Consider the following 18,260-nt stretch of genomic DNA (forward strand, 5'->3'; position numbering starts at 1 on the left):
ACAAAGTGCAGCTGCTTAAGTGAAACCTCATCCATATTTAAGAGTAGTTGATAAAAAAAAAATGCAAAATAGCCAGGGAAACTGAAGCTTATCAGCAGGTCCCGACCTCATGGCAACAAAAACAAAATCGTCATGTTAATTTCCATGAATATTTTATTGCCAATGACAGATTATCCCTTATAACACTGCTGTGGCCATTAAGTGTTCATACTTAAACTCCACAAAATATTCCAGGAGTTATCAATCTGAATAGGTTTCATGCACTAGCCCATTTCAAATAACTGTTTCAGTCAAGTCATGTTTCTACCTATTTGAAATTTGCAAACCAGATAAATAAAGGGAAGAATACTTCCCTTTTTGGTTTAAACGTTTTATAGTGTGGATGGTGGGTGGTGGAAGTGGGTGGAGTATGGACAAGTAACAAACCAATAGAAATAACATAGCTTGTTCTGTAGTTAAATGTGTTTAGAAGAAGTTATCAAGCACAATATTAAAACACAATACTATTAATTTATTCTAAGTTTAGACCATGCTAACTGCTGTGTATGTGAAAATAACTCCAACGTTGCTAGAGGATAGGAAATGGGGAAGTTATTTTTGCTATTGCAACCTTTTGACATTATAAAATTCAGCCACTTGCTCAAGACAGAATCCACTATGATATCTATGGCATCCAGCCTTTATTGGAAGACCTGCAAAGAAGGAGGACTTATCAGTTCATGTGGCCACCCATTCCCATGGCTGATGGTTTATATGGTCAAGAAATACTTTCTGACATCTTGCCTGAACTTACACTGTTGTAGCGTTAACCCATTGGTTAAAGGTCTGGAAGATTACATTTATGCGTGAAATCCTTTAAGCTTTATTTGGAGGATTTTGACCCAACAGGCTGCCTCTGTGCTATGCATGTACAGAAAAGCAAAATTAGTGAGTTGGTAATTTGGGGGATAGGCAAATGAATATCACGATTGTGGTGTCACATCAAAAGAAGCATCCATGTTGCCATGATCATTTCTTTTCTTTTTTTTAAAGATTTTATTGCTTTTCTGTTGTTTACATTTAGTTAGTGCTTAATAAACATTGTGTTGTTTGAGTTATTTAATTTGCTTAACAGTACAAAAGACATTCTTAATCTCCACCTCTTTTTTCCATTACCATGATCATTCCCATTACCATGATCATTTCCATTACCATGATCATATCTTTTCTTTTATGTACACTGAGAGCGTATGCACCAAGACGAATTCTTTGTGTGTCCAATCACACTTGGCCAATAAATTCTATTCTATTCTATTCTATTCTATTCTATTCTCTGGGGCCAGCCAGAGGTGGTATTTGCCGGTTCTCGAACTACTCAAAATTTCCGCTACTAGTTCTCCAGAACCTGTCAGAACCTGCTGGATTCCACCCCTGGTTGGTACCTTTTAAAATATTTTTCCTAGTAGCTGCAATCATGACTATACCAATTAGAGAAGGAGAAGAGGGAAATGTTCTAAGTAAAGGATTCCAAGACCAGGATGCTAATGTTCTAACTGTGGAAGATAAGCTGAGAAGTTAGTGAAGCAAGAATTCCTAACCGCCAGAAAAATGCCCATCTAGAATTTCCACAGAGCTGCAGCACTGCAGAAAGAGTCCAGCTTTCAGTCAATTTCAGATGCCATAAATCAATACCAAGCCAGGAAAATCTTGATTCAAAACTCAAAAACGGCTGATATTGAATAAGTACACAGATCCAGTGCTGGTTCTGGTGCAAAGTTCTCATGGGGAAGTACGTGTTGAAATTCAACTTTTGCCCTTAATTTGAGAGTGTTGGGGAAGACTCTTTTTTTTTTTTCAAATATGTCAGAATACCTTTAGGAATACCCATTTTATGAAATGATGGCTTCTCTTGTCCTATGCCTTTAAAAAATAGACATGCCCTGTGTGACTATTTAACTATAATAGAATTCACTGACCCATAGGATTGAAGACTGGATATCTCAGTGGTGAAATCCATTTTTTTTACCACCAGTTCTGTTGGTGTGGTGTGGCTTGGTGGGTGTGGCAGGGGAAGAAAACTGCAAAATCCCCTCCCTACTCCCGGGGGGAGGCTATTGCCAAAACTCCATTCCCACCCCACTCTGGGGCCAGCCAGAGGTGGTATTTGCCAGTTCTCCGAATTACTCAAAATTTCCGCTACCGGTTCTCCAGAACCTGTCAGAACCTGCTGGATTTCACCCCTGGTTGGTACCTTTTAAAATATTTTTCCTAGTAGCTGCAATCATGACTATACCAATTAGAGAAGGAGAAGAGGGAAATGTTCTAAGTAAAGGATTCCAAGACCAGGATGCTAATGTTCTAACTGTGGAAGATAAGCTGAGAAGTTAGTGAAGCAACAATTCCTAACCGCCAGAAAAATGGCCATCTAGAATTTCCACAGAGCTGCAGCACTGCAGAAAGAGTCCAGCTTTCAGTCAATTTCAGATGCCATAAATCAATACCAAGCCAGGAAAATCTTGATTCAAAACTCAAAAACGGCTGATATTGAATAAGTACACAGATCCAGTGCTGGTTCTGGTGCAAAGTTCTCATGGGGAAGTACGTGTTGAAATTCAACTTTTGCCCTTAATTTGAGAGTGTTGGGGAAGACTCTTTTTTTTTTTCAAATATGTCAGAATACCTTTAGGAATACCCATTTTATGAAATGATGGCTTCTCTTGTCCTATGCCTTTAAAAAATAGACATGCCCTGTGTGACTATTTAACTATAATAGAATTCACTGACCCATAGGATTGAAGACTGGATATCTCAGTGGTGAAATCCATTTTTTTTTACCACCAGTTCTGTTGGTGTGGTGTGGCTTGGTGGGCATGGTGTGGCTTGGTGGGTGTGGCAGGGGAAGCATACTGCAAAATCCCTATTCCCTTCCCACTCTGGGACCAGCCAGAGGTGGTATTTGCCAGTTCTCCGAATTACCCAAAATTTCTGCTACCGGTTCTCCAGAACCTGTCAGAACCTGCTGGATTTCACCCCTGGTTGGTACCTTTTAAAATATTTTTCCTAGTAGCTGCAATCATGACTATACCAATTAGAAGACATGATGAAAACTCTTTAATTTCACAACATATGGACAGACCTAACCATAGTTTCAAATGAAATGAGAAACTATGATCATCCTAGAGCAGGGATGTCAAACTTGTGGCGTCACAGCAGTGTTATGTGATGTATCAGTACTTTTTTCCCCTTCCCTAAACTGGATGGGGGCAGGGCCAGCACGTGACACATCCAACCTGCGGGCTGTGAGTTTGACAGCCCTGTCCTAGAGCCAAAACTTCAGGGAATTTGGCATTCTGACAAATTAGTCGTCAATAGACATATAGATATAAACAATATCTATATACTATGCAAAAGAGACAATCAACAAGCCAAAGAGGGAACAAAAAGACCAAAATACCTCTCTACCAGCAATCAGCACCCAGATGAGGATAGATTAACTCCAGGATTAACATCAGACCAACAGTCAAGTAAACAACACCTCAATCAAGGAACTGCAAGGATCCTGCAAGGTGACATTGCTTAATTGATGGGACTCGGAGCTGCCGAACTGAGCAGAATGACTTAATCCTTCAAAGCTGAGTAGATGTTGCAAGGGGTGAGGGGTTGCTTCAAGTAAAGCCATGTCCTTTCCCAAAGCAATCTGGCCTTCCATGATTCCAGGAGTGAAGTGAAATCGTCATTGAGACAAACCAGGTCACCTGGAGAGGACTTGTATTGCTTTGTGGTCCATAGAAATCATACCCACTTCACACAGCCCTTTTATATATGTAGCTTTTACCACATGTTTTATAGCCTTTCCAGTTCAAATAATGTATTAAAAGAAATAATAGCCACATAAGAATTATACAGGCTGTATTATACAGTGATAAAATATAAAGTTATAGCACTGTGATGTTACTTAGTTGGGTAATGAAATTTCTGCAAGAAAACAACCAAGCTCAAAGACCCTTCATTTCAACCCTAAGCTATTGATCGATAAAATACACAACAAACTGAAGAGCAAAGTCATCAAACCAAAAATAAAATAAAGAAAGAAAAAGGGGAGGGCTCTATGATCACTCGGACCCGACTGAGGAATAAGTAGGTCAGTAGCTTCCTGAAGAATCCCAGAGTGGCAGCCAGACTGATCTCAGGGGGACGATCATTCCAGAAGGTAGGAATTGCAAGGTGCTGCAAGGAACTGCCAAACAAGCCAAGAGTAAACAGCCCAACCAAAGAACCTCTAACACCACCCCAGAACAAGCCACTAGAATATGAATTGAGACCAAACTCCACTCCTTACTAGCACTGTGATATTAAAAAATTGTTTGCTGGGAAGTTAACACTTCCTTGAAATGTCTGCAAGAAAACAACCAAGCTCAAAGACCCTTCATTTCAACCCTAAGCTATTGATCGATAAAATACACAACAAACTGAAGAGCAAAGTCATCAAACCAAAAATAAAGAAAGAAAGAAAGAAAAAGGGGAGGGCTCTATGATCACTCGGACCCCGACTGAGGGAATAAGTAGGTCAGTAGCTTCCTGAAGAATCCCAGAGTGGCAGCCAGACTGGTCTCAGGGGGACGATCATTCCAGCAGATAGGAATTGCAAGGTGCTGCAAGGAACTGCCAAACAAGCCAAGAGTAAACAGCCCAACCAAAGAACCTCTAACACCACCCCAGAACAAGCCACTAGAATATGAATTGAGACCAAACTCCACTCCTTACTAGCACTGTGATGTTACTTAGTCTGGGTAATGAAATGTCTGCAAGAAAACAACCAAGCTCAAAGACCCTTCATTTCAACCCTAAGCTATTGATCGATAAAATACACAACAAACTGAAGAGCAAAGTCATCAAACCAAAAATAAATAAAGAAAGAAAGAAAGAAAAAGGGGGGGAGGGCTCTATGATCACTCGGACCCCGACTGAGGGAATAAGTAGGTCAGTAGCTTCCTGAAGAATCCCAGAGTGGCAGCCAGACTGATCTCAGGGGGACGATCATTCCAGAAGGTAGGAATTGCAAGGTGCTGCAAGGAACTGCAAGGATCCTGCAAGGTGACATTGCTTAATTGATGGGACTCGGAGCTGCCGAACTGAGCAGAATGACTTAATCCTTCAAAGCTGAGTAGATGTTGCAAGGGGGTGAGGGGGTTGCTTCAAGTAAAGCCATGTCCTTTCCCAAAGCAATCTGGCCTTCCATGATTCCAGGAGTGAAGTGAAATGCGTCATTGAGACAAACCAGGTCACCTGGAGAGGACTTGTATTGCTTTGTGGTCCATAGAAATCATACCCACTTCACACAGCCCTTTTTATATATGTAGCTTTTACCCCACATGTTTTTATAGCCTTTCCAGTTCAAATAACGTATTAAAAGAAGTAATAGCCACGCAAAAGAATTATGGTTCCAAAAAAAAAAATGATGACGTGCTTCACATGTTCTTCTTCTGTCCCCTTTTGTCCTTGCCCCAACACAGGCTGGGGTGAGAGCATTTGAAATGCATAGAGCTGGTAGGAGATTTTAATATTTCAAGACACAAAACCATTAATTTTGCAAAAAGTCAGAAGTTGAAGGAACACGATTGGTGAAAACCATGTTGTGATGTCTAAGTGAAAAAATAACCAGAAACCTGCTTTTCCACCCGGTCAGATCAGCTCTTCATCATCTGCCTGAAAGCCTCCAATGAGTCAGAGAAGGGGCTTGCAAAGGGCATGGAAGGGGGGAGGGGAATAAGTGCTGATCAGTTTTATCCTATCACTGCAAAGGCTTGGCGAATTCAGCAATAACTGCAATGTATTTAGGCAACAGTGAGATAAAGTAAGCCAGGCAAATAGAATCTAGGAAAGTTTTAACATTATTTATTAAATCTTGTCTGTTTTTCTATCACAGGGCACTAACACATGCCATAACCTATGCCTATCAAATAAGATAGTAGTAGGGGAATATAGAGGTTAAGATGCTCAATTTGGATTGAGAAAGATCAGCTTCTGGTCTCCGTTCAACTACAGAGATCACACTCTGTGCTAGCCATCCTCTATCACCCCACCTCACTCCAATGGCAGAAGCAAGAAACTAAACAGTGCCAGACAGTGGTGGGATTAAACAATTTTTACTATCGGTTCTGTGGGCTTTGCTTGGTGGGCATGGCATGGCTTGGTGGGCGTGGCTTGATGGGTGTGGCAGGGGAAGGATACTGCAAAATCTCCATTCCCAACCCATTCCAGGGGAAGGTTACTGCAAAATCCCCATTTCCTCCCGATCAGCTGGGACTTGGGAGGCAGAGAATAGATGGGGGCGGGGCCAGCCAGAGGTGGTATTTGCCGGTTCTCCGAACTACCCAAAATTTCCGCTACCGGTTCTTCAGAACTGGTCAGAACCTGTTGAATACCACCTCTGGTGCCAGACCAGTCCGAATGCAAGGTAAAAACCAGTGGAGCAAAACAATGCCAACAATCCCACAGATTGTCCAAACGCCACCAGATTTGTGTCCTGAGCTAGTTCTCCCACTGCAATGTACCCTGGATAGAGTGTGAGCATGAACTAAATGAACTAGCAATCGTAAACAGCCAAACTACTACTAATTCATATACCAAAGCCATACATGAAATAAATAAATAACCCCAGCCTATATCCCAGACAGCAGCAGGAGGAGGAAGATGGCAAAGCTCAGGTGGGGCAGTGGCAGAGATGGGGGGAAGATAAGAGGGAGGGGAGATGAAATAACCACTGAGGTTATAAGTACAAGTGTGCTGTCAAGCACTCAAATGTTGATCACATGATCACAGGGACAATGATCTAGTGATGGCTAGTGGCTAGATGGCAATGGCTAGTGAAACACCACTCATATAATTACACCCTTTCAGCTCTGCCGTAATCAGTTACAGTATTGAATAATGAAATAAAAGATGGTATGCTGCTATTATATTTAAATCCAGGTCAGGGTCAGTTCAAACTTAGAAAAAAGAAATATTTGCTGTGCATTAAAAAAAAAACCTTTAATATACTCAGTCCAAATATTAGAGACCTAAGTATATGTACAGCGCCTTGAGCTTTGAAGACATATCTACATTTCAGTATAGCCAATAATAGTAATACATCTTTCTCTGCAGGGTACCTTGGGAACCCACTTAGAGCATTTCCAGACAGCTGTAAGAATCAGCCTGCAGAATGCACCATCTACTGGCAAGTGTAAAGCTGGTTGCGCTGTAAGAGATTTCAAATGGCTCGAAACTATATTTTGGTACATTCATTTCAAAAGAACTCAGAACTGTGGTGCTTCCTTAATTATAATAGCAGTACTTCTATAGTAATGTTTGAAATGAATAAAGACGTAGCCAATGTACCGTGGATTACGCGATGTTTGATCTGTAAAAGTGAATTGGGAAGACAGAATAAATGGATCATCTATAAATATAGCAAAAGATTGATCGTAAAGGATACATCAACATGCAATCATTTCATTTGTAGATACTATTTGCGAGCTTGATGCATTCATTTTACATAACAGTGTTTTACTATAACAATAAAGCAAAGGATAGCTGTGGTTCTTCTACTACTGTGCAGAATCAATAATCTTTTGTGTTGTATTTGATTAATTTATAGCAAAAAGTTGTATGGGTTGCCCTTTAAATTACTCACCCTAGGCAACAAAATTTCAACAAAAAGCATGAATCAATAGGAGTCCCAATCAAACAATAGCAAACTATTATTTAGATTAGTTTTTGCATTTTCCATAACTGGAAATTGAATCAAGATATTTATTTCTTTTGGTTATCACAGTGCAGGTTTTTCATTCCATTCTTTTTTTCTTTTCTTTTTTTGCACATACTATTCTTAACTGGGAATTTATTTCAGTATATTTTAACAAATTATAACAAATCCCTCAAACTAATAAATATATGGCTCTCAATATGGCTGAGAGTCAGGCGGCAAATAAATTTAAATAATAGCAGTAAATTTACCAGTTAAGAATATCTATCATCAGTGATGATAAACTTATCAATGCTGATATTTAATAGCCAACAAGGGATTATCCTGAATCAGGAATGAGAATCCACTTTATCAATTGAAGGTAGCTCCCTGCTATTGATAAAACCAATCAAGAATCAATAATTCTGCAATGGTGTAATGATCGTATCACAATCTCTTTGGTCCTAGAGCTGAAGAAATATTGCTCTAGTTCAACTGTAAATGCACTGGCTTATGATGGAGGCAAAAAGATCCATAGAAAAACCAATGGTAATGTTTAAGGCACCTGGCTAGAAACCAAGAGACTGTGAATTTTAGCCCCACCTTAAAAACAGCCATATGAGTTTGAGCCAGTCACTCTCTCTCTCATCCCAGCCTACCTTACAAGGTTGTTGTTGTGTGAAAAAGAGGAGGAGGAAGGAGTATTATGTACGTCCATCACCTTGACGTAAAGGTGTAATAAAAAATAAATAAGAAATAGAGTACCAACCTCCCAATTTTCATATTATAATTATCACATGTCCTGAGAAGTTTTGCTACAAAGTGAGCAGTTTTACTTTTATGATCCCTGATATTGCAGTCCACGTAGCTCCCTTGATGTTCATATACTGGGTACATATGCCCATAAAAGAATATGCACATGTGCAGCAGTGGTGGGTTTCAAAAAATTTTACTACCGGTTCTGTGGGCTGGGCTTGGTGGGCGTGGCATGGCTTGGTGGCAGGGGAAGGATACTGTAAAATCTCCATTCCCTCCCCAATCCAGGGGAAGGATACTGCAGAATCTCCATTTCATAGATAGCATAGTGTCACTTTGTATATGACAAAACATAGCCATCAAAGGTGTAGAAATATTATCAGTAAAAATATTCAAGTATCTATATAAAGAATGTGGAGAAGCCAAGGTTTTTTACATGCCGTGCCGTTGGTATGCTTAATAGGGGACAAAGACTATTGTGTAGTTCTTTAGTAAGAGCTGATGAACATCACCTCAGATTTGAGAAACAATTAAATATCTACCAAGCACATTGTTTGAATCAGCTGAGTAACAAGTAGAAATATGGAGGCAGATTCTTTGGTCTGGCCAGATCTAAATAACTGGCTTTATTTAGTATTAATCCCAGCTCTTTCAATAACCTGAACAAGCAAAGCTTTCTTCTATCTATAGCTCCTCTATTTCTCTGATCAGAATAACATCAGTGATAGGTTAGTGTTGCTAGGCAACCTAAGCAAGCATGCGACTTGCTGAAATGATCAACCACTGTTCTCTGACAATGCATACAAAAATACTTCATTTCTGTTTGTACACATTTTCCCTCCCTTCCTGTGCATCCATGAAGAAGCACAGATAGCAAAATCCTATTAACAAATACACTGCAGGTTTGTAAATCCACTTGATCTTTAGAGTTTACTATTTTCTGGTCATAAAAAACACACAACTTCACACTTAAGGTGCCATCTTATTTAATATATTTTCATATTGCTATTTCAAAATAAGATCTAGTATTAGCTCTATGTAATTGAGAATATTTTTCTTCCCAATGGAATAAATATATTGTTGTCATACTTCAAATGAAATTCACGGAATCATATATTTTTGTGATTTTTCTCAGGGGGCATATAAAGGTTTGATTTGCAAATTCACTCTGATAAGGTGAGAGCACTCTGGATTAACATTAACCTGATAGTTTTGTGTTTTGTGTATATTTTCCCCCTAAATTGAATATTTCTTCTCAGTAGAAATAAAATTAATTGAAACTGCAAATGGAGCAGGATCACAGGGAAACAGCTACTATATGTGTGTGAATAACTGTGAAGCCATCTTTGCATTGGATCCTCAGGCCTGCCACATTTGGTGCTGTGGGAAACTGGGAGGGGGGATTGTATGAACCAGGGGAGATATATAGTCATAACAACATTCCTTTCTCTGAGAGTCAAGGACATTTTGCCCTGCACCTGGAGGGGTGTGACTGGGAAGCATCTCCAGTTGGGGCAGTGCATTGATTGGGTCATGTGATGGACATGTGGGTGCAGGGGATGGGACTTGGACTTTTCTATGGGTGGGGAAAACCTGGAAGCTTTCAGATTCCGGTTTTCCAGATGTGTCAATATGACATCTCTAGTAAAATGGAACTTTGAGGAACTTCAAGCCTTGGAGTCTTCTTTTGTTGGGGGTGTTACTTGGAACCCTGACACCCAGTGCTTTTCAGTGAGATCTTTTGCCTAAGACTGTCAGGTGGGATAGCTGCAGAAGAAAAGGATTATCCATCACCTCCAAATCTCTCACCAGCAAAGGCAGAAGATGGAACAACTTTTTCATCTTTTTCTTCTAGTGCACAGGTGTCAAACTCGCCATGTAACATTGCCGTCATGTGATGTTTCATGACATTTTTCTCATTTTGGGAAGCTGGGGTGGGTGTGACCTGCATGTGATGCATCTGCACCAATTTGACAACCCTATCTGGTGGAGAGAAAAAATAACAAACTCACTCCATTGAAACCAGTTATGGGAATCCACTAGTTGAAGAACTCCAAGCTGGGGCCATTTTGGCAAGAGCAAGCCAATCATTTCCAGATATATAAATGAGGTTATGTATTCCAAATAAATTCCAAATGACGTTATGTCTTCCTTTTTGGTTCTGTGGACTGGTGGCAGTGATTTTAGCAGTTTCGGCAGCAGGGGAGAATGGTTTTGTGCATGCTAAATCCCATGCGTGGAGAAATGAAACTTCACATGCTTGCTTGCTGCTTCCTCACCCCAGTTCCCAACAGGCTGCGGCCCAGTAGCAGCCCATGGCCCAGAGGTTTGGCACCCCTTATAAAGGCAGCAGAATCAGGCCTCTTCAGAAAGTGTACTAAGAAGCTTTTAAATCTTTTACTTCATTTATCTATTGTGTTCCATTTTGTCTTGTTTTCTTCACTTTTGTTTTCTTGTTATACTTGTACATTTTAATTGGTAGGTCTATATGGTGGTTTCATTGCTCTTATTGTATTTGGACTGGATTGTATGTGATTTTTGTTGTTGTTGTTGTTGCTGTAACTGCTGTACTGTACATAAATACAATTTCAATTTTACTAAATAAAGAAAGTCTATGTGCCTTAGCCTATAATTAGCATATTGCTAACCAAGAATTTTTACAGTGACTAGTTTCTAACTTATGTGGCTGATCACACAAAGTTGTAACCTTTGGCTTTAGAGCTTTTAAAGGGAGACACTGTACATGCTTCTGTCCGTACCAGTTTTTCAACACCTGTGTTTTTAGGCCGGAATTAAGCTGAAACAAACATTAATCAAACAAAATATCATGCATGGAACACAAGATAAACTAGTTTCTTTCTAATGCAGTCCTCTCTAAATTTATTCAGAAATAAATCTAGTTGAGTTCAGATTTACTCTTATATAAGTGTATGTAGGCTTTCATATCCTATTGAACAGGGGTGGGTTCTACTTACCTTTACTACCGGTTCACATCATGCCTATGTGAAGATCATTTCTGCATGCGCAGATCACTTTTGATGACGTTCGGGTCAGTGGGTGGAGCCTCCCGCTGGTTTTACTACCGGTCCGAACTGGGGGCAACCCATCACTGCTATTGAAGCATTCTCTTTAGTTACATCACCAAGCCTGGACATGATTTAAATTCTTCTACCTGATTAAAGATAAATCTATTTTTCCGGTATTAGCCAGCATTATTGTACCGTTGTTTCATGCTGTACTTGAAAATATAGTCATCTCAGAGAAGTTGTATCCTGACATCACTGGACAAATATACAAATTTGCACTATTGTTAGCTACACCTGCGTAACTGACATGTTTTTCCTTTTCTTTCCCAAACACCTGACTGCAATTTAAATCCTGCATCAATCTAGCCCAGAGGTGGGCAATTAATTTTCCAAAGTGGCCACGTGAGAAACTGGGATTGTTGTGAAGGGCCAAGCCAATAGGCTGAACTTAATTCTGCCACTGGACCACCTGTGTTGAGGGAGGAGGGAGCACAGCGCCTCACCTTGACTCAGCTAGGCCATTGCTCTTCTGCTTCAGGGCAGAAAAGCTCTTTCTCTCGCTAGCCAACTAAAGTAGCATACTTGGCTTCTTCTCCCTCCCCCTTGGCACATTTTATTTTCTAATTCCCAGTTGACCTCACACAGGCCAGACTGGGATACCCAGATGTGGCACATGGGTTGTAAAATGCCCAAGTCTGATCTAGCCCTTCCATGCGTCTGATGAAGTGAGTTGCTATCAGCCTTCCCAGGTAAACCAGACAGGAAACAAACTAGATGGACTAATTATTTTTATTGCAAGTTACACTAACAGAATCTTATTTTGTATCATCTAAAAATATGACAAACATTCCCTTTGCCTCTTCTTTCCAATCTTTAACAAAATTATTGGAGAGGATCTGGAATGGATCTTTTTGTAATTGGATTTGATACCTTGCCTCAGAAAGATAAGGAAGTATTGATAAACACTTTAAAGTACAGTTTTCTATCATTCTGATGACATTCCAGTCATAAAATTGCCTTGCTAATAGGCATGTCACTGACTAGTTGTCAAATACTTTGCTGAAGTCAAAGGTATACTATGTCTTTAGCGTTTTTACAATCTCTTAAGTTTACTCCCATCCCTGCCATCCAAAGTAAAGTAAATTTATTCTGACAAGAATAGTTCTTTGCAAATTCATATTGATTTCTGATAATTAGATGTTTTCAAGGTTTTTACATATTGATTATTTTATGATCTGCTGTAACTCCTGTGAGATAGGGGAGAAATTAATTAACTTTAAATCTGTCATCTGATTAGAGGTCAGCAGTATAATTTCAGTTCAATTTAGTCATTTGATTCAGATTCTTGGTATGATTGAAACAAATTAGGTTCTTGCTATTTCAGCATATTTGTTGATGTGTTCTGACCAGGGGTGAAATCCTTCAGGTTCTGATAGATTCTGGAGAACTGCTGAAGGAAATTTTGAGTAGTTCAGAGAACCAGCAAATACCACCTCTGGCTGGCCCCAGAGTGGGGAGGGAATGGAGATTTTGTAGTATCCTTCCCCTGCCACACTCACCAAGCCACACCATGCCCACCAAGCCATGCCCAGAGAACTGGTAGTAAAAAAAATTGAATTTCACCACTGGTTCTGATCCGGTGGGGGGGACTAAAAGAACATTCATGATTTTTATTGGCATCATTTCATACTTAGCTATGTTTTAATTTAAAACATGTAACATTGCCTAGTTTCACGTATTAAGATGATCTAGATTGTAATTAGTTTGTTTTAGATTTCTAGGTAAAACAAATAAAATCACTGTGACTTCTAATCCATTGTTTTTGGCTGACAGCATATCAATTGTGCAGCGCTACAACAGGTCACTGATTTAGAAGACAGTATATGAAAAAGTGGTGGGCTTGAATTAGGGAAATTTTTGATGAATATGAAATTGAAAGTTGGCTGCTGTATGTGATAAGATATACATAAAGTAAAGCATGTGTGAGTATAAATTGGATGCTTAGGGAACAGTTCAGCATGTGTGATGTCCCTTTAACATATTTATGGGTAAATGCATTCAGAATAAATACTTACAGTGAAGTTAGAGATGTTGTTTGGTGACACAAATGCATTTATGTGTTTGTATAGGAATGATTCTGTTTACTGTCTGGGAAACAAAATCACCTGTAGTGAATGTTAGATAACATGATGGAGCAAAAAGTATGAACCTGAATGCTAATGTATTAAGCCACATAATAGTTGTTTTTGATGGGAAAAACTGAGTGAAAAGTTGCAGCTTACCTGTATAACAAGTTAGTTGTACTGTCCCCATTTATTTGCACGTCTATGTTCATATTTATACCTGCTATCCTGTATATGTTTAACAAACAAACAAATAATAAACAAACAAGCAAGCAAGCAAATAAATAAATAAAGTTGATGAATTGGTATAGCTTGATAGAAGAAATCAAATGCAAACATACAAACAAATGATGGTATATAGATAGCAGGTAGTATGCAATCTGTTGTGAAAGCAGAATATTTGCTGAAACAAACAACATTGGTGTGTATAATAGTGTGACTCTTTGAGTGTCTTTTCTTTTATTTGCTTGTTTACAGAACCGTGGTGGTGCAGTGGTTAGAATGCAGTACTGCAGACTAGCTCTAGGAGCTTGATTCTAACCGGCTCAAGGTTGACTCAGCCTTCCATCTCCACATTGGCAACAGGAAGGGCATCTGGCCAGCTCCATTCAGTTGCCCAGACTCCATCCCGCAAGGGATCATGGGGTCATTAAAAAAGAAGATGATGACAGGCTGACTTGTCCTTGAATCACTGGGTTATAAAAGGGTATAAGAGGGAGGGCAGGGGAGGAAAAGCCCAAGCAGACTTGCAAGATTCTGTTACTATATCCCAGTGTTTCTCAACTTCAACAGCTTGAAGATCTGCCAGCTGGTGAATTCTGGGAGTTGAAGTCCACACAACTTCAAGTTGTTGAGGTTGAGAAATGCTGCCTTCCCAAGGAGGAGGTCTCCTGATATGGTCTTCCTCGTAAGACTGACAAAAGTACAAAGTAAGTAGCACGCAAGGGAATAATGGGGATAATTAAGAAGTGTATGTGGCATAACAAAAGTTTAAAGAACAGAAGGTAGTGTATAAGTGCAGTAGAAGCATGGATGTTTTGCAACATGTTTGTTATATATGTTTCCTTTAAATTATTTCATGCCTTTAATTTCTTTTCTATTAATATTTCTTTGCATAATATTGCTTGTCCCAAAAGGGAACAGAGTAGTATGCAATGTATCTATGTAAGCAATATAATGAGGAAAAGAATACATTCAATTCTTTACCAAGTCTAATATTCGTAATGTTCTTTGAAACTTAGCTTCTCTCGTGTTTCTTTTTATAGGATTAAAATATCCTATAAGGTCTTAGAAATTGGATTTTTGTTCTTTTCTAATTTGCCACTACTTCAAGATGGTTGGATACTCTTATGTTAATATGAAAAACAGTTGTTTAAAATCCCTTCTTGAATCGTTCCTGAATCTTAAAAGCTCATGAAAATATTCCTTTAGGCAAAAATAAAATAATTTGCTCACAGAGCTCTTTCTGATAATTAATTGCCTTTTGTTCTGGAAAAAGCGAAGGAAGAGATTTATATTGAAGGAAAACAAGACTTTCATTAATAAAAATATCTTTTGTGGCATTCATCCCTTCCCCTAACTAAGTGCTGTGTGGAATGAATCATATTAGCATCTACATTTACACAATATATATATATATATTTAAATTTATGGATCAAGCTTAAATGAGAATCATGTCCATGTTTTAAAAATCAATCCGAAACTTCTGAAATACCCACTATATATATAGGCCCTTGCTTATGGCATGTCTATAAGAATATAGTGAAGAAAATGGCATATCTATAAGAGCAAATTGAGCATCAAAGCAGTTCTTTCCTTAATACAAATTTTGACACTGCTGAATTAATGCTATCAATCCTCATCAGCTCTCTGGGAAAACAGCAATATGAGTTGAGGATGACATATATCATGATAATAAATCATAATTATATGTATGCTATATTTCCAGCAAATCCTTCAAATTATGTACTCTAACATGAGTTGTATAAAATCAACAGACTGCCATCAGAAAAAGTGGTTTGAATATTACAATATATGAAGCTTAAGATAAGCACAGTTGTTCCTTTGATAGCATTATTTGTTTTTCAGATGGAAGGTGGGAGAAATGGTAAAGACAAATATATCCCAACAAAGAGCAAACTTGCCCAATTTAAGATTCCAATTTCCAATATTATCAGCCAGCATGATCAGTGGGACTGGACTAACTAAGCATTCTAGGAGATGCATTCACAAGTATTTTGATTAATTTGATATATGAATAGATAAGGAAAGTGGAACAATATTGATTATTCTGAATTTGTCAATAGTTTCATGAACTACTGTGCTAATAATGTTACCTAATTGGGTATTGAAACATCTGCAAGAAAATAGCCAAGCTCATGCTTGCAACTTGCTATTAAAGCCTATGGATCTCAAGTTTAAACAGTAACTTAAGCTGCTGTATCCTAATTTTGCATTTACCTTTGGCAGTTGTTCCATTTTCTTGAAAGCGTCTCTTCTGTTCAATTTCCCCAATATTGGCTGTTTACTGTTCTCTCAGTAAATCTGCTGTTTCTGATTGGGCGGCAAAGCTAAAGTTAGCAGTCATGAGTCTTTCTAGGTTTTCTTCAACAAAGGCTCTGGATTTAGAAAATGTGATCATTCCTTTGCCAAAATCATTTTAATAGAGTAATGGAGTAATATGGGTCCAAACTGAAAAATCAAATCTGCTTTTTAATGGAACTATTTCAGGACAATTAAGGAAGAGTTGCTGAACCCTTATTGACAGTAACCTCAAATATTTGTCTGAAATCCCTATATAGCAGTGTTGGCGAACCTTTTCAGCACTGAATGCCGAAACGGAAGCACACACATATGGGGGAGCACCGGAAACCGGAAGAGCAGCTCCCTGGCACGCACACTTCTATGTGAGCTTCTGATTTACGGCATGTGCATGCGTGCCGGTCACCTGGTCTTCTGGTTTCCAGCGGTCCCGCATGCACAAAGACCAGCTGGAACCTGGAAGAACAACAGGCGACGGCTGGCGTAGTTGGAGAGATTTTTCTGTGCCACTTCCGGCATGCATGCCATAGGTTCCCCATCACGGCTATATAGTTTATGCATGTTAACTATTTTAATTTCACAGTTTCCTGTGTGCTTTGTTAGAAAGCATTAGTGTGTGATTTTTAATTCAGGTAGGATTTAATCCCATTTAGCAAACGGGGGAAACAATATTACAATGTAGACATTGATAATCTGGAGTACTCTGAAATTGTCTCTATTTGTTACATCAGCATAATGAATTGAGATATGCATCAGTAAAAAAATCTGGCAATCAACATTAAAAAATGTATGCAGTATCTATGAAGATATATTCAAGTGTTTGTTCAATCAACATTTGTTCACACAAAGGCCTTTTTAGATGATTCTGTGAATATTTATTCTTTAGCTAATCGTGTATACATCTGGACATGTTCTATGGATTATTTTAGTTGCAGTTCATTCAAACAGGAACATAAATAATTGTAAGGGAAGCATTTTATAAACTATCCAAAGGCATCTTGCCAAAGATTAGAACCAAGATCATTATATAAAGTTCATAGGCAGACAAGTAAAGAGGCATTCTTCATAGATTTTCAGTCGATTAAAAATGGCAAGGGGGAAAAACAGAGCATACTATGGACAAATAAGTCACAGTGAGCCAGTTTGGTTGAGAGGTTAAATTTTCAGGCTAGAAATCAGGAAACTGTGACTTCTAGTCCTGCATTAAAGATGAAAGTCAGCTGGGTGACTTTGGGCCAGTTATCCTCCCATGGCCCAACACACCTCACAGGAGTATTACTATTACTATGTAGAAAATAGGAAACATATTAGGTATGTTCACTGCCTTGAATTATTTATAAAAAATAATAAAGTCAACATAAAAAAATCTAAAATCTACTGGCACAGGACCCATGTTTGGAACCAAAGTGCATATATGGGGAATATCAGGAAAAACAGTGATGTTTTTATATAAATGTTTTCCTATAAAAATAATATCAACAACAGAAGAGAATATTTGCAGCTCAGGGTTGAACTGTGGATTCGTTGGTCTTTTGGAGAAAACAAGCAAGCTTAGAGAACACCCAGGAAGCCATAAAAATAATATTATTTCTCATAAGGACTGAAAATATAAAGTCATACAAGTACAGAATATATTTAGGCTGATCCATTCAGCCCTGTATGAATTTACTTTGCCTGAATATGTACTTTATTGTCATTCATTATTTGATCCTATCTCAACCCCAAGTTTTTCCTAACTACCTTCGTCAGCTTTTAGCTGTTCTAATACTGCATTAGTAATTACGTGCAAGTCTGTCCCTTTGGAATAAGCCTGTAATTGCTGCTACTAAATCTGCAAACTATTCTGACTATTCCAGATAAATGGAGGTAATTTAAGAAAATGAGATATGATGCAAATAATTAGAAGAGTGTAGTATGAAATGCAAGATAATATAAAAACACAAAACTAAGATAAAATTATATTTCCATCTGTGTGCTTTTTTAAAAAAAAATCTGCAACTCTATACTTATTAATATTTCCATATTATAAAAATAAATTAAATTGAAACAGAGACATTTTCTTTTAGATAACTTTTTTTAGAGAAATAACTTACCCCACAATCAAAAAGA

The sequence above is a fragment of the Ahaetulla prasina genome, chromosome 1 (assembly GCF_028640845.1).
Source record: "Ahaetulla prasina isolate Xishuangbanna chromosome 1, ASM2864084v1, whole genome shotgun sequence".
NCBI lineage: Eukaryota > Metazoa > Chordata > Lepidosauria > Squamata > Colubridae > Ahaetulla > Ahaetulla prasina.